Source organism: Neofelis nebulosa, chromosome 14 (assembly GCF_028018385.1).
Source record: "Neofelis nebulosa isolate mNeoNeb1 chromosome 14, mNeoNeb1.pri, whole genome shotgun sequence".
NCBI classification, from domain to species: domain Eukaryota; kingdom Metazoa; phylum Chordata; class Mammalia; order Carnivora; family Felidae; genus Neofelis; species Neofelis nebulosa.
Window position 1 is genome coordinate 38,686,381 of NC_080795.1, and position 25,425 is coordinate 38,711,805.

The window sequence follows — 25,425 nt, forward strand, 5'->3', positions numbered from 1 at the left end:
GGCTTTGAAGTCTTCATATAGTTTCTGTAACATGTTTTTCTTTGTTATGTTGTATTGTGTATTTATGTGTGCATTTTTATAATTATTTATAAATATATAAACTATTCTTAGCTCATGGACCTTATAAAACAGTCCCATGGGCTAAAATATCTGAACCTTCATATAGAGTGATGGAATGAGAACAAAATTAAAATAGGCTTAATATGCTCAAAACTTTATAAGAAAATATAAACATAATTCGGAGAAAAAGTGAAGCCTATTTGCAAAATAAGCAAATGAAACTTCTTGGGATGAAAAATAGAGATCTGAGAAAAAAAGTCATTGGCTGATGTAACTCCATGTTAGATACCACAAAAGAAAATGTTTCGTACAATGAATCAGTGCATGAGAACTTTTCAAAACTTAAGTACAGAGAGGAAAAATAATAAACAGAAAAAGTAAACAGAGACTCAGTGGCCTACTTAATAAGTTCTCTGGCACACATGTATTTGAAGTTTTTGATGGAGAAGAAGAAAAAGCATAAACTAATTTTGAATGAATCTGGCTGAAAATTTCCTAAATTTGATATAAAACAAATTTACAAATTCAAGAAGCTCAATGAAACCAAGACTGGATGCATATGAATAAAACCACGCATAGACATATCATAATCTAACTATTAAAAACCAATAATGACAAGAAAGCTTTTAGAGGAAAATGATACATTACATATAAGGGAGCAAAGATAAGGAATTGAACTGACTTCTCATTACTCATAATGCATGCCAGAAAGAAAGTGGGATGATATTTTTAATGAGTTGAAAGATTAAAAAAAATTGACCTAGAATTCTATATCCAGCAAAAATAACCTCCAAGAACGAAAGTAAAATAGGACCTTTTCAGAATAACAAAGTCTGAGAGAATCTGTTACAAGGAGGCCTTCATTAAAAGAACTTAAAAACATTCTTCAGCCTAAAGGAAAAAGATTTCAGATAGAAACTCATATCTGCCCAAAGAAAGGAATAGCCTGGAATAGTAAAATTGTGGGTAAACACAAAAGGTTACTTCTTGTCTCAAAACGTCGTTGTGATATATTTGACTGAGGAAAGCAAAAAGAGTAACAACGTATAGTGGGAATACATAATACATATAGAAGTAAAATTATTGACCAAAATGGGCAAAGATCAGGAAGGCAGAAAAACATATTGCTGTGTACTGCTGCCATATATTACACATGAATTCATAGCATGCCAAAGAAACTATGCCAGAAAAGCATGTCCCTACATGGGCATATCGGAAAAGGTATTATTATTGGGAAACATTCAATAAGAAGGATGTTTTAGTTCCTCCACCACCAGAAGAACGCACTCTAAAAAATCTGGACCACATACCACTCACCATCTGCCAAATCCAAATTATGTTTGATTCTGAAATGTATATATGGGAAAAAACCCAAGTATATTGTTGTTGTGATGGATAACAGTAAGCAGATATATTAGGTTTGACTGAAACATACCTGGGGGAAAATATGTGCTGAAGCCGGCTATTTGATAAACAGTACATAATATTTGAACCCTGGAAAGGAAGTCAAAGTTTGCTTTTTCCCACACTTAACAAAAGTGGGGAGAATAGAGTTCTAACAGTGTGATGAATGCCAGGGAGGTGCCATCAACAAGTAAGAGTATCTGTAACTAAGAATATCCAAGGGACAGAGAATTCTAGGAGCGTTGCCTTCAACTTCCTTATGAGAAAATCCCAAATGCTTTACAGAATCTTTTTTGTGTGTGTGATAATGTAAAACTCTTGCACATATTTTTATCCCTTTTACCTTCTGGATGGATTTGGGAAATTCTTTCAAGTCGAATTCTTGTAGAATGTGTATCTCACAAGGAGATGTCTATGTATTTGCCTTGTTTGGTTGCAATAAGTAATAAAATTGACCTTAAGTGAAATTCATAATGTGTTGAAACCTTTAATCCAAGGACCATACGCTGGATGAGAACTCGTCTCTGCTCAGTCTTAGTGCCCACATAAATAAGATATTTCCCCCAAATCAGAGAAGCTTTCTTTTATTCTATTTTTTTAATTTTTGTTTTAAATAGCTTTCAAGAGCAAATGCTAAGATGTACACATGGCCGCAGTCACAGACCAGAAGACTGAACAAATGTTTGAAGACTGAGAGGGATTCTATCAGAATATTTTTACCAGCAAAGTGAGTTAATAGTTTGAAGAAGAGAAATTCAGCACTAGCAAATAAATGGCAAGAGATTCCATGGCTGTTTCTTTGCCAAAGTAGCAGGCTTGTTTTTAAAGCTTATGTAATCATTTATATTTTAAGCAGGTTTTTGAGAAATTGAAAGACAGCTTGGGAAGCTGACACTTCTTTCTCCAAAACAGGGAAAACTTTTAAAATTACTTTTAACATGAAGTCAGGAAAACATGTTCCCTAGTAGAAGGCATAACAAATTCGTTGACTCTCAGATATTGTCGAAGGACTTACTACATACTGCCCAAGTCGATGAAGATTCTTTAGAGAATAAAACTATCTCTGCCTTCAAGAAATGCACTTCCAGGTAAGGGGCAGTAGACAATAAATAAAGGAACCCATATAATGTCAGTGCTCTGAAGTACTGTTAGGTAAAATAAACAAGTGAAACAAATATGGACAGAGAATGGATGAGGGTGCCCCTCCACTCAGAGTGGTCAGGGAGGGTCTCTCCTTTTGAGGTAACATTTGAATAAAAACTTGTATGAAGTGATGCAGTGATATTTATTAATCCATGAATACATAGATACAGGTAATTCTCCAGACAGAAACAACAGCCACGGCAAAGGCCATGAGGTGAGAATGGGCTTGGAACATTCCAGGAGCAGCCAGAAAGACAACATAGTGAAGTAGCAGGGCAGAGAGAGCAATCAGTTAGTAGGAATGAGGCCAGAGAAATGAACAGGGCCGGATCATGTAGGCACTTGTTTTTGTTTTTTTTTTTTTTTTTAATTTTTTTAAAATATTTATTTATTTTTGAGAGATAGAGTGAGACAAAGTGAGACTGGGGGAGGGGCAGAGAGAGAGGGAGACACAGGATTGGAAACAGGCTCCAGGCTCTGAGCTGTCAGCACAGAGCCTGACGCGGGGCTCGAACCCACAGACTGTGAGATCATGACCTGAGCCGAAGTCGGACGCTCAACCGACTGAGCCACCCAGGCGCCCCTCATGTAGGCACTTGTAAGTGACAGTCAGACTTGGGGATTTATTCTGAATAAGATGAAATGACACAGGAAAATTTGAGCTGAAGAATAAGAATCTGAGCTTGTTGGTAAAGAGATCAGTTCTGGTTGCTTTGTAAGAAATAAATAATAGCAGAGTAAGCAGTAATGATAATTGCAGACGACTGTGATATCCAGGCAAAAAAAAAATAATGGTGGCTTGAACTAGGGGCTAAGAATGGTATTGGTAAGGAAAGGTTGGATTCCGGAAATATTTTGAAGTAAAACCGATAGTATTAACGGCTCAGATCTGGGCTGTGAAAGGAGAGGGAATAAGGAGGACAAAAACACTTTTGGTTTGAACAGTTGCAAGAATGGGATTGCTATTTATTGATACAGGGCAAATGAAGGTAAAGTAAGTTTACAGGGAGAAAGTTTTAGAAGAGTTGATTTTGAGATGCCTTTCATACACTTAAGAATTTGTGTCAAGAAGAGAATTAGATATGAACCAATGGATACATTTCAAGGAGAGATCAGAGTGGGTTTGTGAACCTGAGGGTTTTTAGCATAAAGGTGGTATTTAAAACCATGGGACAAGACGAGGCCGCCAAGAGTTTCTCGGTATGTAGATTTAAAAAGTGATACCAAGATTGAGTCCTAAGACATTCCATTGTTCACAGTTTGGAAAGCTAAGTTGGAGACGAGAGAGAAAGAGGAGAGTAAGTGAGCAATCAGGTAGGAAGAGAACCTAAAGAGTCAAGAGAAGGATGTAGTTCCAGAAGAATGGAGTGATGCGCTATGCCAAACGCTTCTGATATTAACTATTCATTGGCTGAATACATGATAATATGTAAATTCTCTAGAATTTTCCTTTCCATTGTTGGTTTTACAATCATAGTCTATTTACTATAAAATCAGTACCTGCATCCTGAATAACAAGACCATATTGCTCAAAAGGAGAAGCTATGCAAGGTTCAATGGTCATGGGAGATGCAATCTTATATAGGCGGTAATACTCCCACAGCCAAAGCAATGTGTCTGGTGATATTTCCTCCTATCCCCGCCCCCACTATGTAAAAATCATTATAGGTGAAAAGAGCAACATTGTATAATATTAAAGTATCTAAAACTTCCCTCTGGGGAAGACATTGCTGCTTTATCATTAGTCCAAGTTCTTAGAAGAACTAACCTAGAGAAGATGCAAATAATTCTACTCAGATTTGGGGGGAGGTTTTTATAAAATTACTGAATTAAAATTATGCCTTTTAATATAGAGACTGTCCTTATCTAAGCTTTATGTCTGTTTTTTCTCCATTAACCTGAACAATTAAGAAATTATTGTATCTTTGAGTAAACATAATCCATGTTTGACCTACTCTCACAATTATTTTAACTTTTTGTGTCCATAACGAGATAAATGCCATCTGTTAAAGTAACGTCAGGCTGAGATACTTTGGTATAATATATTTCAGCATTACACTATGGTCATAAAAATATGGCCTTCCATAATGACCAAGAATCTGTTTTAGCACAGTGTAGATTTTCGTATCAGTATAAAGCTTACAAAATCAAACGCAAACTTTTGATGACAGACTTGATCTAATATTAAACTAAAACCAAATATTTGCGAACTTTATTTTATAAAATCAAAATCAAAATCAAATTTGCAATGGAAAATCAAGAAAGAGAACTGGGCTAAAAGGGATTCTTTGCTCACTAGACAAACCGTAAGACAAGAAAAACTGTTTCCATCGAGTCTTCTTTTCTTGAGAAGGTGTCCAGACGGTAACTTGGATATGAGTTGGACTGGGGACTCTGACAGCATGCATGAGACAGCCAGGGACGGCCTTTTTAAAACCTCAGGCAAAGAAAAATTACAGGCTACTGTTTTCCCAAGGCAAAGAAAAATTATAGGCTAGTGTAACTCTGGGTCCCACTAATGGATTCTCTACGGGGTCTTAGCAATGTGTGTATGGGAAGGCGGAGCATGAACTGGTTTCCCACAGTAATTTGGTGCCACAAGCAATTCTCTTCTAATGGAGTTATAATAGACTCTTTACTTCAAACAAACATTGATGTTAGTGGACGTTAATTTTCATGGTGTTTTTCCTCTGAGAAAGGAGGGATTTTGTTCAGGACAATAAGACACTGTTTCAATGTACGAGATGAAAGTTTTCAGAGAGAGAGGGAGGAAAAAAAGAGGAGTCTCAGCTTTTATGCTTTATCTGGGATTTGTCTCAACTCTTTTCTGCTTTGTCCTCTGGCCATATCCATATTCACAATTTACTGCAGAGTAATTGATGGCATTGCTGAACGGTTGTGCACTGGGGTCTTTACCACGCATTGTGGTCTTTACAATCATCAGATTGACGGTCAATCTAGACAGTCCCTAAAAACTTGTCTAGAAACGAAGCAAAACAAAAAGTTCTGTGCTGATTGGATTTTGCGGTGATCTGATTGATTGTTCTGTTTCACTTTTTTATTTAACTTTTCAAGTTTACTGAAAAATGTTCAGTCAAATGTCATTTGTTGGTTTGGACATTGTTTTGGAACTGAGGAATCTCTAGATAAGACTGAAGGCAAGTATCGGGGACCTAATATGTGAGGGTTAGGATTCCTTGCTTTTCAGGTCTTGCAAAAGACTGGGACTTTCACGATAGCACTGGTCGAACCCAAACCCTGATCCTAGGCTTAAACTCTAACCCCTTTCTTGATATCTGCTCTTGACTCAGGAGAAATTCTTTTTTGAGGAAATAGTACTTAGATTTACAAGTGTCATTCTTACTCAGTTTCTAAACCTATACCCATATGTGCCAAAAAGTCCTCTTTATTCTCCAGTAAAGATATATCATGAAATTGTAAATTTTTATTACGATGCATAGAGTACGTGTCCTACAGATGATTCACTCTAACATTTTCTAGTATGTCCCCTAAAATTGCATATTCCCTCAAAAGTGTACTGTGCAAGATACAAATCATCTTGTACTTTGCTTCTGTAGCAGCTTTTTGCTACCAATATGGTCAGATCTAAGCTCCTTCATGTGGTATCCAAAGCCTTTCTTGATCTGACCGTTTCTAGGCAAAACATCTTGCACTTGACTTACACTTCACATTGTTTCTTTCCTGTGCATCTTCGTGAATTATTATCTCGTGCCCAGAATTCCTTTCCCTTTTTCCTCTTTCTCCAGTCATCTGTGTTGCCCAGAGAAACAGACTTTACTCCCCTAGGAAGCCTTCCCTCATCATCCAGGTTATGCTGTGTGGTCTTCTTCTGGGTTCTCGCTCTGGCATGTTTCTGTCATTGGACCTGCCAACATTGAATTATCATTATTTGTAGTTTTGTCTCTAGATCACCCAAGATACTGCGGCCTCCTCCAAAGCAGTGAATGTGAAACTTCAATTCCTTGTCAAGAGCAGCGCTTAGCTAACGAATGAATGACTGCTAAATAAGTGCCCATCAGGTGAACAAATAGTAATGAAAAATGGTTAATATCAGACACTATAAGTTTTAGTGTTCATTTTATCGACGTTGTTTTATCCAGCCTCTCCTTGAAACAAATGCATTAAAAAAATTGTTTTAATATTTATTTTTGAGAGAGAGGGAAACAGAGTGTGAGCAGGGGAAGGGCAAAGAGGGAGACACAGCGTCTGAAGCAGGTTCCAGGCCCTGAGCCCTCAGCACAGAGCCCGACGCGACACGGGGCTCGAACCCACGGATCCCGAGATCATGACCTGATGCTTCCAGAGCGGAAGCCTGATGCTTAACCGAATGAGCCTCCCAGGTGCCCCCAAACAAATGCATCTTGAAGGATGCACCATACATTCCACTACCATTTGGCTCAGAAGGAATTTGATACAACTGAAGGCATTAGCGAGCCCTGAGAGAAAGCGCACTCCTGCTGAAGCATTGCTGTAATCATACTGGGGGAAGAGAGCCCTCGCTCCTGATTTATTGCCTGAAAGTTTCAGTGCGTACAATTAGTGCACTCTTAGAATGGCTCCAAATGATGAAGGATTTAATTACATCAAGGAGCTCTACCTCCAGTGCTAGAGACATAGACATAAATTTGTGTGTCTATTTAATTTACTTGAAAGAGTTTTGATTTTAGTCCCAAATTTGAATTTAAATGAATATAACTGGAAGCTATAGTTAAAGTCCATTATTCCTGGGAATCCAATGATTTGAGATAAAAATGTTTACATTTGTTTAATTCAAAGAAATAGCCCGGTTCTCATACTAAACAGAAAAGCCTACTTTTTCTTTCTCTTCAGGCAGCTGCCTAGGAGGGATTTTTAAACAACCCTAGCATCCATTTCTTTATATTTACTGAGAAAAAATATCCTAGGTGTGGCAGAATTAAGAACTGTGTTATTTACTTTACTCATGGAAATTGAAATATGCTTATTGGATGTATTATAACTTAATATAGCATTGTAATTCTGTTAATTAAGAGTGCAAAAAATATATTTGACATATTTCTGTAATAAATTTAGATTTTTAAAGAGACAAAATACATAATTCACATTCACCATTTTAATCATTTTAAAGTATACAATTCAGTGATTTTTTTTTTTTTTTTTTTTGTATATTGGCAATTTTGCACAGGCATCACCACCAACTAATCCTAGAACATTTCATCACACCCGCAGAAACCCTGGACCTAATAATCACTCTCCAGTCCCCTCTCTTCCCAGACTCTGGACAGCAATAATCTAGTTTCTACCTCTTTAGTAACATTATCTATTTGATGACACATGGTTCTCATAGTTTGCTTTTGCTCTTTGGTCATGGTTTCCTTTAGCCCTTGGAACATACTTAAAATATGTGCTCTAAAGTCATTGTCTAGTAAATCCAGGGTCTGGGCATCCTCAGAGAAAACTCCTATTACTTGCTTTTTACCCCCTTATACGTGGGTCGCGCTCTCTTATTTGTTTGCATGCCTCATATATTTTTGTTGAAAGCTGGACATTTTGAATATTATAATGTGCCAACTCTGGGAAACAGATTTTACCTCCTACCCAGGGTTTACTTTCTTAAACTTTTATTTCCTTTATTTTATTTTATTTTATTCCCCTAGGGTTTATTTTTGACCTTGCCTTGGTGGTGGTTCTAGATTTGTCTACTGGACCTGTTTTTTAAAGTCGACATTCTTGGTGGTGGGGAATGACTGAAGTCTCTATTTTGTTAGCTTTGGGGTTAGCCAGTGTTTGGACAGATACTACCTCAAACACCTGGAAACAAAAATATCTTTCAGTTTTGGCCGGTAGGCTCTGTGTGTGTGTTGCAACACATCTTCAACACACAAATAGGCCATTTACAACTCTGCTTTAGACTTCATTTCTGAATCGCACAAAGCTTGAAGGTCAACCAGAAGTGACAACATAGGGCTTTCTTGTTTTTTTGTGTGTATTTTGTTGTTGTTGTTGTTGCTTTTTTTCCCCCCGTGCATATACTCAGCCTGGGCATGTGCGGGAACTTCTAGATTTCCAGGAATACATCAGAGCTTTTCAGAGCCTTCTTCCTGAAAGCACCTAATCCCTGAGACTGTCCTCCCCAGGTTTGGTTAGTCTATCGTTTGCCCCAACTGTTATCCATTGCTATATTTAGCAACAGCTAATACATTTGCCTACAAATGTTTTGACAAATGCCCCCTCAGCACTGTGGAGTCCTGAATTAGGTATGATAAAGTAAACGCTTTTGAGCTGGCCTTCCCATGGAGCCACAAGACAAGTCAAAACAAACAACCACAGTTCTTGGTAAATGTGGTTCATTCTGCTCCTTCTGTGTACCAGAAATGCAGGCTATTCTGTCTAAGATCCCCGCTTCCCTGGGGGAGTGAGAGATGGGGCATGGGAAATTTAAATGTCACAACTCTCGCTTTTCTTAGTAAGATTTACTTTGTTTTTCTTGATACAGTTTTACCTTGGTTATGAAAGGCTTTTGACTGGTTTCTAGAGTTCAAAAAAAAAAAAAAGTTGATTCTGGCCATTTTTGCCAGATTTCTCATCTCTCATTGCTTTTTTGGAGGCATGGACTTTTGGAGTTCCTTACTCCACTGTTTGCATTGACATCACTCACTCTTCAATACGTTTTTTTACGGCTTTCGTTGCTTGTTCATAATCAAATGATTAAGCATGGAGTCGAAACGTCAAAGAGATGGTCTCTCCTCTTGGGATAATTGTGGATAGATTCCTAAGAAAAATCACCTCTTCTTAAAAGAATTTTTGAGAAGTACCTCAAAATAATAAACCAGATTGCTTTTCAGACTTTTTTCCATTCTGCAAAGAAAAACAAGAAAGACATTAGAATTCAGGAATAAAGTTTGGTCGCAATAAAAAATAGATGTATCCCCCAATTTTAATGGCTTGATCTGCAAACATAATAAAAGTACAAAATGGCTCAGTACTCTCTCCCATTTTTCCTTCTCTATCCATTCAAATAATGGCATAACAATTAATGAATGAAAAATAAAAGACTGTTGATTTACACCATGTTCTTTTGAATTGCCTTGCAGACCCAGACTGGAAAGTTGTGGTCAGAGCAGGAGCAATATAGAAACAATGTATGTGATGCAAAGCTGTGAGAGGAAAGGAAGTTGGGAAGCAGTCTGTTCAAAGCAATTTAGGAAAATTTCACCTTTGCCAATTTTCTTGCTCACTACTTCACTCTCGTGTTTTTTTTTTTTTTCCTTTTTCTTTTTTTCCCCACCAGTCATACTGATCTGATATCATTCACTATTACTCTAGTGAGAATGAATTTCTGAAGTCAGTCTGGTTCGGCTGAGACCATTAGCCATTTTCCACGAGCTACTAGATGTCTAAGGGCATTGTTTTGCTAAAACAATGTGCTATAGAGTTATAGCAGTATTGCTCGGCACAATTTTTCATTTGGGGGAAAAAAAAGTGAATATGTTTATCTCTATGGGTTAAACGGGTTTCTATGGATTACCCTGAGGATGTCTTTATATATGTCTATAGAAAGAGAAGGGTGTAGAGATTTAAACAGTGTGAGGAAGAAAACAGTCACAGGGCAGACTTACAAATAAACTTTGGGAAGGTGGTTTCTCCATCCATCATGGAGCCCTCATGTATCAGACCCCTCTTAGGCACCACCACAGATTCTCTCTTATTGCAGCCACAGGAACAACCGGTTCTGCTTTGGCTCGAGCTAGTCGTGTCCAGGTAAACCCTCCCAGCACTGCAAGCCCACCATGTGGTACAGCCATGGAGTAAGGAAACCCTCGGAACACTCAAGTGTAATCTGGAGCTGCTTTGACTGGTGGGAGACAGGAGTGCATGGATAGGAGCTTCCTGCTGTCCTACTCTAATAGGAGTCCTGAAATGTGCTTTCTAAAGCTCTTCAGGAGGCCGTATGGGATTGAACCACCATAGCAACGGCCAACTCGGGGAGGCGTCTTTGAATTGGTTCTCCCTTCTTCCCTTCTTCACTCCCCCATCTCTCATTTCTTCTTCTTGGATCGTATTTCCCAATAAAGCACTCCCACTTGGTTTTAGGTCCTGATTTCTGGGGAACCCAGTCTAAGACACCCTGACCCTAAGATGACCCATGAATGGTACGGTGAAGAATTATATCGGTCAACAACATTAGAGATTTCAAAGTAAGATAGAAACAAATAAACAAAAACATAGGCACTCCCTCCATCTGTTTAGCTCAGTAGATATGAACAAACATAGTGGAGGAGTAGACACGTGCACGCGATTATCCCCCTTATTACATCTGACCAGAGAATTGTAATTCAAGAATGTGGCGTCGCCACTGAAATACGTAATTCCTGGTCCCGTGTTTTTGATTGGGCCGTGGAAAGAAAAGGTTCTCTACGTGAAGCGTAACACTGGCCAGAGTATTCAACAGGCTGAGCTCTTTAGGTTGACGATGAGAAAAAAAAATGGGTTCTCAACCCTGGAGGGACAGAGTCCACTATTAAGTGTATGGTGCTCCCTTTAAGGTCTTTCCTGAGGGGGAAGATAAAGAGATTTCGGTTTTAAAATCCCTGAACAAGCTCTCATGAGACAATTGTGAACAAAATTCCATCACCAGTACGCCCAGAACTAAAAGCTTTGCTTCATGTGTCAAGTAAGAATATGATACAGGCTCAATCACATTTTATTCACACAGCGCCACATGTTCACACTGACTTATCTAAAATCCATGCACGTTGGCACTTTGGCCGGCTCTCCCTGAAGATCACACATGCTTCCTTCATAGACTGAGTGTTCCATATGCATCTTTTAGGAGTCCAATGCAAGAGCTAGCTAAGCTGTCTCCCGTGCAGTGAAAGCTCTGTCATTTCATATCATCATTGGTCCTCCTTTGGCTGAGCTTAGACACTTTGTTTTTTGCTGCTGGAGGAGAATCCTGAGAAAGCTATTGAGTGACAGCTATGGTATCAGCAGAAATCACGTGGCATCCTCAGTTTGTCCAAATCATGCTCCAGTCTTGAATTTTAATGTTTGAAATGTTGATTTCCTATGAGGTTTTTTTTTTCTTCTTCTGATTTAATGCATTCTGAATGACAAACAGTAGATGTAACTTAATGGAAAAAATGAAAATTATCAGAAAGCTTACTGTCCCGGGTAATATAGCCAGGGGCGGTCAAATACGAAGGCAGAATAAGCAGCCGTCTTTCTGGTCTACTGTCTCAGAAACTGGTAAAGCTTCTATTTCCCTCAGAACAAAGTGGGTGCCTGAACTTCTATTACCTGTGTGCATAGCAATGGATTTAGACTCACAGTGCTGCTGTTTGAGTGAGGGCAATGGCACTGGATCACTGTGTGGCTCTGAACAACCACACAATCTCTTTTAGCTTCGTTTTCTCCGCCTGTAAAATACAGACAATAATACCTGCATGATTACTTCATGGAGCGGCTGCGAGGAGCAAATGAGAAAAGAAAGGCAAAAGGGTATCGCAAACGATAGCCCCCCGCGCGAAAGCGATGAGTGATTCTTACTGTCATTGGTGATTTCTTTTAATTGCTGATAGCATCTGTTTGCACACTATCAGTCGTTCATGTCTTCCTGTGCTTTGGAGCGACCTACAGGTATATTTTAATAGGCTGTATCCCAGGATTTCTGAGGCAAGTTGGTGCAAATGAGTGTATGAAATAGGAGCAAAGAAGATCCAGAAAGCACAGTCTGAAATTCTGAAGATAAATTGGCCTACTTTTTAATAAGTCTAAGATTCAATTTGGATAAGAATAATTTGGCCTGTCCCTCCCTGTCTGTGAAGATAGCTGGCAGGATGCGAAGTGACAGTCGTGGTGCAAACTAAAAGCAGCATATCTGTGCCAGCAGGACTGGCTGTCCTCAGCCATCCATGCCCCACCTTCGGGGACCTGAGCAGAGAATAGAGCCAGCCATGTGTACGTGCGCCCGGTTCTTTTGTGGGAAAAGGTCATTTACTTTTGTAAAGCAGGCATGGATTGCACCCGAGGAATACGTCTGCAGCTTAAAGATATTCTGTTCACTATATTCACGAAAGATGGTGGAGTCGACAATCTTCAATGAGTGGAAAAACAGAGACTTCCCTGTACCCTAATCGAGTGTTTAGTCTCCCTTATCAGAACCTGCGGAGCACTTTGTATGTCTCTTGTGACGTTTATCAGATTCTGACAACATTATTGGATTCAATAATTCCATCCCTTTCACACCACTTAAACTTCAAGATTTCTGAGGACAGAAACAATGTGCTACTCCTTTAAAATAAATTTTTGAGAGAGAGAGAGAGAGGGAGAGTGTGTGTGTGTGTGTGTGTGTGTGGGTGTGTGAACAGGGGAGAGGGGCAGAGGGAGAGAGAGAGAATTCCAATCAGGCTCCATGCTCAGTGCAGAGCCAGATATAAGGCTTGATCCCACCACTGTGGGATCATGATCTGAGCCAAAATCGGGACGCTCAATGGACTGAGCCACCCAGACAGTCCTGTGCTACTCATGTTTGTATTGTCTATAAGCAATTGTAGCAAAATGCCTTGTAACAGTAGTTGATTAACAAAGAAAAGAATGGCTGAAAAACACAACGGTACTAGCATACATTCTGATGCAACCATACCTTTCCTGCTAATAAATTGAGGCCATGTGCACTGGTGATTTGAGTAAAAATGTGAAGATGAGTTTTTAGACAAGCCAGCCTGTTCATGGCTTTTTCAAAAAAGTGTTTCCCTTCTATAATTTCAGGATAAAAATACTGACTCAGACTGGATTCCAAACATGAATACGTCTAAATTTAAAGCCATGTGCAAGTTAGGAAAATCCTAGAAGACTTCCTAGTTTTTAAATTAAAAAAAAAAAAAGAATTTTAAAGGAATGAAATATGAAATTTTTATGTCAGGATAAGAAAAATGGTTTGGAATTTCTGATACATAATGGATTAACATTTCTTAAGTCTGTTCTTACAAAAAGAGGATATTGGTTCCCTAATGCACTTGTTTCTTTCAAAAACTTCCCCGCAGAGGAAGGGATTTGTGACTGAGGTAAAGGGAAGAAGAAAAAGTCTAACAGCAAAAATGTGGTATTTCCACTTGGGGAAAGACAATCTGTAGTGAAACCATTAGTCTACAGATGAAATTTCTATGAGAAAGCTATTTTGCAGAAATGGAAAGGCCCCATACTGTGTTCAGCACAATGGTACCACTAGCTGGAGAGTCTGTGTATGAGAGTGAAGCACACAATGGCCTGCTGTGTAATTAAAGAGAGATGTTGGAAAGATTGAGAAACCCCATACTGTGTCCACAGAGAACACAAATACTTTTAGGGAGATGTGATGGAGTTATACAACTAGTCGCCAGGTTTTCAAGATAAATTAAAGGGTACCTGTTAATCTTTAGAAGTGGATGACACTGATTTTTCTTTTCAGACTAAAAGTGCTGATCCATTATTGACTCTTGCTTGATCTGTTTTTGATATTACCTTGTTTTCTTTTTCTTTTCAAAAGCCATGTAAGTTTGGGGAGAATAATGGGTTTTTTTTTTTGTTTTTTTTTTGTTTTTTGTTTTTTTGGCAGGGGAAAGGGGAGAATAATGGTTTTTGAAGGGAGGGCTTATGGTTATGGTCTTGGAGAATAAAGTGTCTTTAAAATAATTCAACCAAGAGTATGTCATTAAAAGATGAAAATGCCTGGGCAAAGTACCTGCCAAACAGAAACTTTGAGGTAGTAATCTAAGCCATGGCCCCCTGGCAAAATCAGTGCACTTTCGTTGAGTTTCCTTTTCTTCCTCTTCCCTATGAAAGGTCAGTGGAATTAATTTTATTAGCTTCCTGTAGGCTCTGAAGACAAGAAAGGCACATACTTTATTGGGGTTCCCGGTGAGTTAACAAAAGCTGCTGGAGATGGGTTTCTTTCCACTGTCATACGTTCTTTTAGAGCTGCGGTTCTTAACCCTCATCATGCCTCAATGTTACCTGGCAAACTTTTAAAAAGCAAGGGGTCCGTCCTCCATCATCCTTCCCCCAAGCTTCTGATTCAGTTACTCTGAGCGGTACCTAAGAATGCTGTTTTCAACCGCCCGCCCACACACTCAATGCTAGTTGATCCTGACCAAGAGCCAAATTTGAGAATCACTTCTTAAGAGACCGAAACTTTGTGGCACTTAATGTATACTTAATTGATCAGTTAGGATTTGGGTATGCTTGACATTGAGTTGTCTCTTACACTGGGAACATAGAAAATGCTGTTTTTTTAAAAAATAGTTTCACCGTAACTTGTTATTTCTTGGGATATAGGAGTAAATATGCATAAATCAGAATTCTCCCGTTTTACTTGTGAACTAGAACTATAAAAAAGATTATTCTTTGAAGAGCAAAAACCTATCTAAGGCAGCCTGGAGTAGGAAGAGTCAGACACCAATGTGAAGATCAAAGGTACTAGAGGAATCTAAAAGTGAAATGGAGAGATCATATGTAAATACCAGGGTCACAGTTCCACAGGCAGAATCGGAGTCACTGAGCAGAAGATCTCAAGCCAAGCAGATGAAATCTGTGAAACACCAGGATGCAAGCAAAGAGGTCCGGGGAAATTCCTGAAATGACCTTGAACTGTCTCTGATTCCTTTTACTGGCCCCTGGGTAGAGAGGAGTCATGTGTTTCAGGCTTCCTTAAAAGACAGAGAACTAGTCTCTGCTTGTGAGTTTGCTGTTTGCACTTACCCTTAGTACCTGTGCTTGGCACAGAGTAGCCACTTAATAAATGCTTATTGGATGAGTTCATTAACATAATGAAGGATATGTATAGTAACTATAAATAGTAATTATTCTTCCCTCATTTCATATTATACTTGAATGTCCAGTCAATGACTTTTCTCAATTTTCCCTAAAAGACTGAAGTTGACTTTCAGGATGCAGAGCATTAGGTTAGTGGCTCTCAATTTTGCCTGTGAATTTGAATCACCTAGAGAGTTTCTAAATGAATATTGACGCCTGAGACCAGCCTCCAGATATTCCATTAAATTGGTTTGAATGGAACCCAGGAATTAGGGACTTTAAAAGCCAAACCAAATTAAACTAAAACAAACAAACAAACGTAACAACAGCAAAAACTAAGCTCTCCAGGTGAATCTAATGTACAGCGAGGGAATTAGACTTTCATGTATATGTACTTAAAACTAATCAACTTTTTTTTGTCGCTTGGCTTTATCCCAATCTGATCTAGACTAGATCATCCCAAGAACTTGTCTAATTCTGACTCCTGTGTTGTTTATGGGTATGAAAAACACGTGATCAATTTAAGGGGAATAACAGCTACAGTTTAAGCCGTTAAGAGATTCTAGGAGGATCAGTACATGCTTCATCTGTGTATTCACTCTGTGTTATTAACTTTCTATCTCTCCAGAACTCACCTCTGGAAACCTAAAGGTGAACTATTCATAGTCACATGTGTTAGGGTCAATTGCTTCGGAACCTTCTGTATTTACTCATGTTCTACTTGTGATGTGAGCCTTCTTCACCCAGGATGAACTCTTGGTTCAGTAATAATAGACTAGATTTTTACTCTGATCCCCGTGTCTGCTAGCATTTAGACTTTGTCGTGTTAATATTCAGATGTTGACAATTCTCAGTGGATCTTGTCAGTGACTGACTGTTAGCACGTGATGTTGTCTGGAGTAGGAATACTCTATTCCAACTTCAGCCCCACTTCCAGCCAGGTGTGAGTATAGACCCATGGCTGGCAACCTTCCTGCCCACCTATCCTCACACACACATGAGAGGTGCACCGGGCCAGTGGAAAGAAGGAAACAGCATAGAATGATGGATAATTATTACCTGCTGAGCTCAGTGTACGGTCTTAACATTCAAACTACAGGTGAGTCTACTGATGCACATTAATAAATTAAAACCAGACAGAAAGTCACATTCAGCTTTTAGACGCATTTTCTGTGTAGATACCTATCCTAAACCCCAAAAGTCAGCAAGAAATGAATGTCCACTGTAAAGAGTTAGTAGTTACTTCTACTGAGCTAGGACCAAAAAGGGGCTTTCCTCTCCATTTCTCCCCTCTTTCCTCTTCTCTCATAGTTTACATGCGATGAGTCGTCCCTGGGCAAATTGATTTTTTTTTTTTTAAACCCAAAGTGTGCAGTGCTCTGCCCGTTTAATTATAATACATCACACTGACTTGTGTGAAATGCATTCATGGTGCATTTAGTGTATTTAAAAGATTGCTAATGATCCTCATCAGATCTGGTACTTTCCTCACCACTTATAGTATGCAGCTCTATTTGTCTGCAGAAAACAGGCTTAACAGAAGTATTAACTTCTGTGGGAGCCTGTAATTTCTGTACAAGCCTTTTACCGTTAGTTTATTTCCTCCAAAAGGCAACATGTAATCATTCCTGCCCAGGTATCCAGAGAATCACAGAGAAGAGGGGCTGAATGGAAACTTGCATCTCAGGCTTGGGTTCAAATGTGGGCATATTTAAGTGAGCCCCAGTGGGCACCGCTGGTAAAAAGAAGAAAGGTTCGATGTATGTAGACATCAAAAGAAATGGAGAGCGGGTTGAGAATCAAGAGACGCTAGACCAGTAAGTAGCTATATTTGTCAAGATTCACGTGTGAGATGAAAAATGTTCTGCTAACAGCAGTACAGCTATTCTCGGCATGAGAGTGTCACTATCTCCCTATGACCCTGCCTCAGGCAGGGGCAGAAAGATGGCTCATAAAAGGACAATGCATGGAAGCTGGAGGGGTTGAAAGGAATTAATTCTCAGAAAAGTTGATTTCCATGCCTTCTCCGTGCCTTTATAGATACACACGTGATATTTTACTAAAGGAACCCAGATTCTCTGTTACTGTTTAATGTTATAGGGAAAGAAATGAATTCCATAAAATGAGTAAATTCCCAGTATGTGTTTTTAACGCAATAACATTCAGATGGATTGTGAGTAATCTCTTTGAACTAATTCCTGTCTTTTCTCTGAGTTAGAAGTGGCAACTCATTGCCACTGACTTGGAAAAGATTTAAGTCAAGTGGTGCCTCAACCCATATTTCTAGCTTATGGAATGCCAACCAGGTTGGTTGTAATCACAATAAATTACGGCAGCGTTGCGTGTATTTAAGCAAGCATATGTGAAAATAATTCTCCATAGTGTCCAAGTTCAAACACCTACCTAATCCTTTGTAATTATAGTTCTGAGTACCAAAATTTTTATTTAATTCTCCCTTTATAAAAGGTGTGCTTTAGCCTGTTTTCACTGCAGAGCTTGATTGCTGTGTACCAAAACGTTATTATAAAGACATAAAAACGGGCCCTCACAACTTCGAATCTCTAGCCAATCCTTATTTTAATGCAGCAATTCACTGTGTATTCTATAATATGAAACATTAAACTTGGCATCTCCTTGGAGCTATAAAAACTTAAAACTCACCTATAAACAGTTATTTATGGAAAGTCAATGACATCTGAAATTCTTTTTCAGCGAGAGTTTGGGGAGGCCTCAAACCTCTGCCATTTCTTCTCTAAGTCAGTCTTCCTAATACATGCCCCCCCCCACTCTTTTCTCAAATCTCCATGCTTCTGCTTCCCCTCCGCGCCATGTGTGGGGGTTCTGACAAGGCTCCCCATGCCCTGGGTCCAGCAGCCCAGCCTGTGTGCAGAAGCAGGCATCATGTCTGACTCACATCATGTCATTACCCCAGGCCCTAGCACGTGCCTGGAACACAGAAGGGATTCACTGAACACGTGGGAATAAATAAATAAATATACCATTCGAATCAGAGAAAGAGTCTAAATTATATTTGGGGATTTCTCAAAACCGGGCCTAAATCAAGAAGCTTTTTTTGGGGTTTTTTTTTTTTTTTTGGTTTGTTTGTTTTTTTTGGTAAGAACTTTTTGTTGCACTCCAGATAATGGTTTCTATTGCTAATTTTAAAATGAATTAGACTGTGCTTCTTGAGACATTTCTGTGATTCACGTGTTTATAGGCAAATGTGAGGAGAAGATGTGATGTAGAATGGTCGAGCAAGTAAAAAAAATTGATGATCATGTTTTAGCTCTATGCTAACTATATCGATGAGTATATTTTGTCTCGTGACATTACATGGCAGAAATAAAGAGGAATAGAATGATTCTGGGCAGTAAATAAAAATGTGCATCATTTCCTTTAGGCACTCATACCATCAATTTTTTTTTTCCTGAAGGAAGAATTCTGATGTCCCATTGAGGCCAGACTCACCAAGTCTTATCCACGTAGGATTTAAAACATTTCTGAAACTCTGCTCATCCATTGTGAAACCTTCCTTTAACTCAATTCCTAGCATCCTCTTTTCTCTATTGTGACACCCAATGGGCCACAGAGGTGTTCTGGATAAATGTTGTAACTAAAGAGATCCACAGATATTTGAGTGTGGCCTGCTCTCCAGGCTCTTGGTCTAATGATGTCAACATTGACATCTCACCGCAGGCATTTAGGAAAAAAAAAAAAACAAATTTAGTACTCCTAAGCCTTACATTTACTGATTAAGGAAAACCACAAATAACTTTAAATTGTATTTCTAATTAGTGTCTTGTTTTCTCCATCTCAGCTAGTGAACACAGTACCCAGCATACAAAAAAAGAATTTGCGAAGCAGTCTCCATTACGTTACCTCACTTTACTTGATGTCAATAGGATAGAGTTTTCTTTTATAGACTGGCGAGTGATAGAATCAGAATTTGATCCAGGTCTTCAGACTCCACATGGAGAGGCAGAAAAAGTATCTGTTGAAGGAAGAGGTTCCCAGCTACGAGTTTCCCAGCTTAATTCTAGGCCTTTCTTACTTCTTCCTTTGGATAAAGATCTCTAGTAGGCTCACGTGGCTTCCACTGGGGTTTAGGAACATGTTGCAAGGCATCGACTCTCTTGCTTTTTTTGAGGACTGCCTCTCATAATAGAATAGATTCTTTCCCTCCTGGTAAAGGAATAGTTTGGAAATTCTTGAATGTCCCCTAGGCATACTAAAGTTTGGGTATAAATGGAGAGTAGCCTATGTTTTCAAAGTTCAAGGATTAAACACTGAGAGAAAGAAAAGATGCTCTTCCTTGGTCTTTTAAAAATCCCCATTATTGATAAAGAACCTGAGTGTCCTATTAAGTAACTGGGACAGGCTGCTAAGTAGCCCAGATGGGATTCAAACCCAGCACTGCCTGGTCACAAAGCTTCTATTCTTTTCCTCTGGCCTTTGCATTTGGCCTGTCCTGAAGTTAATTCTGCCATTATTCTAATTGCTCCCAAACTCTCCCCATTTAGACACCAACAGTTGCTGCTATCGGTCATGCTTTGTTTAGAGCGGGTATGGAGTATTTAACTTTATTTTACAAGATAGACCAAAGAACGTTTCGTTGTAGTAAATGATCTTTGAAAGACACATTAAAATAAGAAGAATCAAGATGAATTAGGATCAGAGAAAACATTTAAAATTGTTGGCATTTCACAGCCATTGCACAGCAGAGAGGAGAAGGAGAAAAATACCGGAAAAAATGTTATGATTAAATTTCTCTGGTTGGTGAACATTCCATTTTAAATGTTTATGCTGAAACATAAACAAAATGAGTAGCATTATTACCTGTATAGCAACCACAGTGAGTGGAAGACGGCACTCCATTTTGCTGTAATCCTGAGGCCACACATCCAGAACATGTGACAAACTGTGCTGTGCAAGTAACTAGTTGTCTGCAAGAGATGCTCACTGAAAAATCGCATCAATCAAAACAAGCTTCCAGAGCTCAAAGTGCTGGAGATATCACAATCATTAAACAGTAATGCAAATAAAAAAGCAATATCTCACCTCATTAGTACTAAATATGTTGTTTATTCTTTCCCCAAGTAAAATGTTTAGAAGCCTGCATAATGAGGGTCTCGTTGACAGAGGTGTGGAATTATGAAGCTGCTAAATCCAGCACGAAGACAGAGTGATAAAATAGATTGGATTTCGCAATAGCTGTGCTCGGAGCAAACTTGGTGGCCGGATTCCACATTAGCACATTGTTTTGACATTCATGCACTCAGAGCTTCTATTTCCCTGTGATGGGGGGGCGGGGGGTGACATGTGGGTGGAGAACAGAGTTTGTGGGCTGAAGTCAAAAGCTATAGGCTACAGACAGAGAAGGAAATCGGATCGATTCTTGAAGCGATACCTCGTTTTCTAATAAGGGCATTTGCATGAAACACACCACGCAAATGGTCCAGAGACATAATTAAAGCTGATGGTCAGTGAAGGGACCAAATTAAACCTGGGAATGTTTACTCGTCTGGAAGAGTCTCTGTACAAATGTGTCATAATGATAAAAGTCTGTCCTCTGAACTCCATCCTCCAGCAGACACCAGCGTCTAGAAAGCAGTTGAATGTGAAATGTGCTATTGGCTATTAGTGTGTGATTCTTGAGATGCCAAAGCACTGGAGTTAGGAAGTTTAATCTGCATGAGTTCACGGTCTTCTGTGTCTGCCTTTGAATTTCCACGCTGCCATTTCTTTCACAGAATTATCTACCCGAGCCCATAATGCTGATCCCACCTTGGAGATGCCAGTTCAACCACTGGAATGTGAGTCCGAAAAAAGAGCATAAAAGACCACTGGGCTGTAAGCTCCTTGAGGTCCACAGCCTTGCATGATCCTTCCTTGTGCTCCTTGACTGGGCAAGAGGTACGACACCTCACCAGCACGCTGTGACTACGTGCTGCCTATCTGAACGAAAAGGGTGTGGGTCCCAGTCTTTTTTCCACCTCCGCTTACCTTCTAGAAAAAAAAAAAAAAATCAAGATGCTGATTGAGACCGAGGGGCGTTGTCTGAGAAGATTTCAAAATGGGTGAGGGGCGTGTGGAAGCAAGGTTGGGAAGCCTTCATTCTGCCCAGACAGGAGTTTCACTTGTGAGCCCGACCTCAAGTTTTGGCACCACTCACAAAGCCGTGCATATCACACTAAGAAACCAAAGAAGGGGCAGCAGCAGCAAGGGCATCACCAGCGATCGGTATTTCAAAAGATAATTTTCAAGTTACTGTGTGTTACTGCCGGCCACACCTTTTCACTCTATGGCTCTTTGGGGACCAGTAAAGAGATGGTTGAGGCAGAATTTTTTAATTTTTATGAACCACTGGATTTTGAAAGGTTTTTTTTTTTTCCCAATGGCAAATTCCCTTAGTCTGTGTGTTGAACTTCTAGTCTACAAGATTTACAAGAGGAAATGATTTCCTATTTATTTGAGCGCCTTTGATGTGCACTAGAGGGCAGTGAGTCCTTGGATGTGTACACGGGTCCTAACAAACATTGGGACAAGTGCAGCAGTAAAGCCGCCATTGGAGCAAGAGTTAGATTCAGACAGAAAGGGGCAAAGCAAGTTAGAAAATAGCTAAACTTGCTTTTCTTTGGATGGCTAAGAAGGCATGAGTTATAGTGGGAGGAAAGAGTCTGGAGCGAGACAAAATTGTGTTCAAATTTTGCCCTGCTGCTTAGTTGTTGTGTAGAAAGTTCCATTAATCCCACTGAGCCTCTCAGTTTCTGCATCTTTACAATGGCAAAACGTATACTAGTCATCAGGTTGTTGCAATAATTCAGTGAACATCGAGTTTAGCATATTAGCAGCTCTTATAATCTGGTTCATCTCTACAACTTTTCCCTCGAATATTCAAACTGCTTTGGTGTGCCTATTTGAGCACCTCATTTATTTACTTGTTTTCAGTTTAGAAGGTGGTTTAGCTGCCCAGGCCTCTGAACATGTATCCCTAACAAATAACACCATTCTAAAAATAGAGAAAATTTGTATGCTGTTTCTTGGATTTTAATATGCTGGTATTCCATGCTTCTTGCCTAATGAAGCAAATATGTGTGTGTGTGTGTGTGTGTGTGTGTGTGTGTGTGTGTGTGTCTTATTTGCTATGTTAAAAACACATCCCCTGTCATCGACAGTGTTTCCATGTTTCCTATCCTTTCCTGGCTAGCATGCATTTCTTTACGGTTCTATCTCATTCTGTACAAAGAAGGATAACTTGAGGCAAGTGTGTTACCTTTCCGAATCTCAGTTTATTATCTGAGAAGTACAGGGAAAGCATGAGGTGATGCCTCCCAGTTCTAGAAAAGATACATCCATTTCCATAAGGTCCATGATGTTCAAGTTCCTGTTAATCATGCAGACATTTGAACAATTCCTAATACGCTAGTAAGTTTATTGCCTTATCTCCACAGTGAATAGGAAGACATTGGTCGACATAACAAGAAGAATCTAGTAGAATGCCCACTGAGAGAATCTAGTAGAACCTTTTCCTTATAAAGAAGAACGTGGAAATAAAGATCATCCTTATTACCCAAAATTTCACCATCTGCACTCAAAAGTCAACTACAAATATCTTTCATTCTGCGAATGTCGAACTCGCACTGTCCTAACAGAACCCTTGTGCCGAGTGATAGCAAGCGTAGTTTTGAAACAGCCAAGGGTCTCAGCATGGGATCTCAGCCGCCTGGATCTACTGCCACGACTTCTTTTCTTTCCAAAAATGCATTCTATATATCCACAACTCTTCAACCCATTCACATTTGGAAGACCTTCTTCTGTAACTGCAGAGATTTTGCCTGGTAGTCAGGTTAGGGGGACAGGATTCGGTTGGCCTCCCAGAAAGTGTAACTTGGTTGCCAAACAGCAAGAGGAGAAAGGCCTCCCCCAAAACCCGGTGTTTGAGAATGTGGAGAGTGGGCAGACAGATGCCATTCCCCAAATCTTAGAATTAAGGAATAGCTGGTCATTCTCCAACATACACTTCTTAAAAGAAATACGCAATTGGCAAGAACATGGATAAATGCGGTCACCTGAAAGGTTCAAATGACTCCAACCATCAGCCGTGAAGACAGTCTGCGAGCATGAGCCGTCCAAAGAAATCATGCGTTGGTCAGAAGTGAGGATTGGCCAAGTAAGTGTAGATGAAGGAAGGCCACCAAGGAAAACGTTGGCAGAGCTCATCTAAGGTGCTCTCTAGAGAAAAGTAAATCTCAATTCTTAGACCTTACGTACTTCCTATACAATCTTATGGAAAGTCCATCCTGATGTCATGTTGTATAAATACAGGAGATAAGAAGATATTATCTTAATTGAAGTTCGCCTTCTCTACTCAGACTACCCAAACTAGAGGCTAACCTCACTAACTTTCATTCAGCCGGAAGCATTCGGGGCCTCAGAAGAATTATAACAGTAAGAATGCAAAGACTAAGCTTCAAGCAAACTCAACTTTAAATTGCTAAGCATACGTTTGAAACCCAAGGACGAGACTTTGGTTTCATCAGACAGGCCTGGCCCTGTGCTAAATAATATTCATAGAAGAATAAATATCACCCAGAAACAGTTCTTCCTGTGAATTCAGATGAGATGAAGATCCCATGGGCCAGGATCAGCATATATGTGAAAGGAAACAGGGCAGATCCCCCTGAGTGTGCTATGAAAGGATCTACCCTCTATCCCCAGACCTAGTTCTGGAGGACCACAGAACTCTCTATTTGTTAAGGTAATACTTGCTGCTATCACCAAATTTTGAAGGCTTACCGCAGTAGTATTTTATTTTTTATTTTTTTAATGCAAGTGTCCAAGCAGGTTGGTCTGATCGGTAGGCAGCTGTTGTCCATCTGATGACTCATGTACTCCAGCTCCTCCCATCTTGGACTTCCTCAATTCCTTGGAAACTTAGCATCCAACAGGCAGAAGAAAAAAAGAGAAGGTGAGAAAGCCACCCCCACTTTTTATAAACCCTGCTGTAGAAATGGCATACTTCACCCCTACTCTCATTCAGTTGGCAAGAACTATTTGAATTACATACCCGCAACTTGATGCAAAAACTTGGAAATACAGCCCCTGGCTACACAGTCTAGATGCGGCAATTATTCCATACTATGGAAGGAGAAGCATGCCATTTTGGTGGAAAGCTGGCCATTTCCGCCACTAATTACCACGTAGGTTCGGGCTATAGGACAAAATCAACATGTACCCCATTTCCCATCTGTGGCTCTGAAAAGTGGCAAGATTTGAGGGGATTCTGCACGCTAAAATGATGAAGGAGCAGTCAAGAAGAAATGTAGCTTGAGTAGTCACAGAAGTTCAAAGACATCCCCTACCCAGCACTCCCTCATTGGTACCCTCCTTGGAAGTCTGCTGTGCCTCCAGAGCGGTATGGGAGAGCACAGGAACTTTTCTTGTGTACCTGCAGAGCCTCTTCCAGAAGAGCACGACAGTATTAGAAAGAAAGCTGGCAGATGTGAAGAGGCCCCCGGAGTAGGATGAAGGGAAGCCACGGAGTGCTACCGTGAGGCATACATGGGGTGGAGGTGGGGGTGGGGCGTGGGAATGTGGCAGGCTGAGCCGATGCCAGCCAAGTAGGAAACGGTGAGCCAAGACGAGGTGGCCCTTGCCCTCAGTGCCCTGACACTAAGTAAACTTCCCAAGACTTAGAAATCCACAAAAGAGGAAGAACAATTCTGGATTGACTGAGTCTACCCTGAATCCAGTATGTTTAACTGTTAGAAATTAAGTGATTCTGCTACCAGACAGAATGGGACTCAAGCTAAAAATTAAATGCAATTAAATGACATTACTTATTTTGAGGAGCATACCCAAGATTATGATTTGAGAGTTAGTTGCTACTACGTGTGTAATCAATTGTCTTAGCCTAGTTGCATACTCCCCAAACAATTCCAAATTTTTAATTTTCTTACCATGTTCCACTGTCTACTGAGTAAACACGGGAGTCAAACTGTACATGAGTATCCTATTTATATTTTG

At 39.7% G+C, this 25,425-nt stretch overlaps 1 long non-coding RNA gene across 1 annotated transcript in view; it reads left to right on the top strand.

The window, feature by feature from the left end:
• LOC131494288 (uncharacterized) overlaps positions 1–24,949 on the top strand; it is a 45,895-nt gene extending 20,946 nt beyond the window's left edge. Inside the window, exons 3-4 of the long non-coding RNA XR_009253292.1 lie at positions 21,150–21,312; positions 22,851–24,949. This is a non-coding gene — a long non-coding RNA (uncharacterized LOC131494288). The remainder of the gene's footprint in view (positions 1–21,149; positions 21,313–22,850) is intronic.
• The last annotated feature ends 476 nt before the right edge of the window (positions 24,950–25,425 follow it).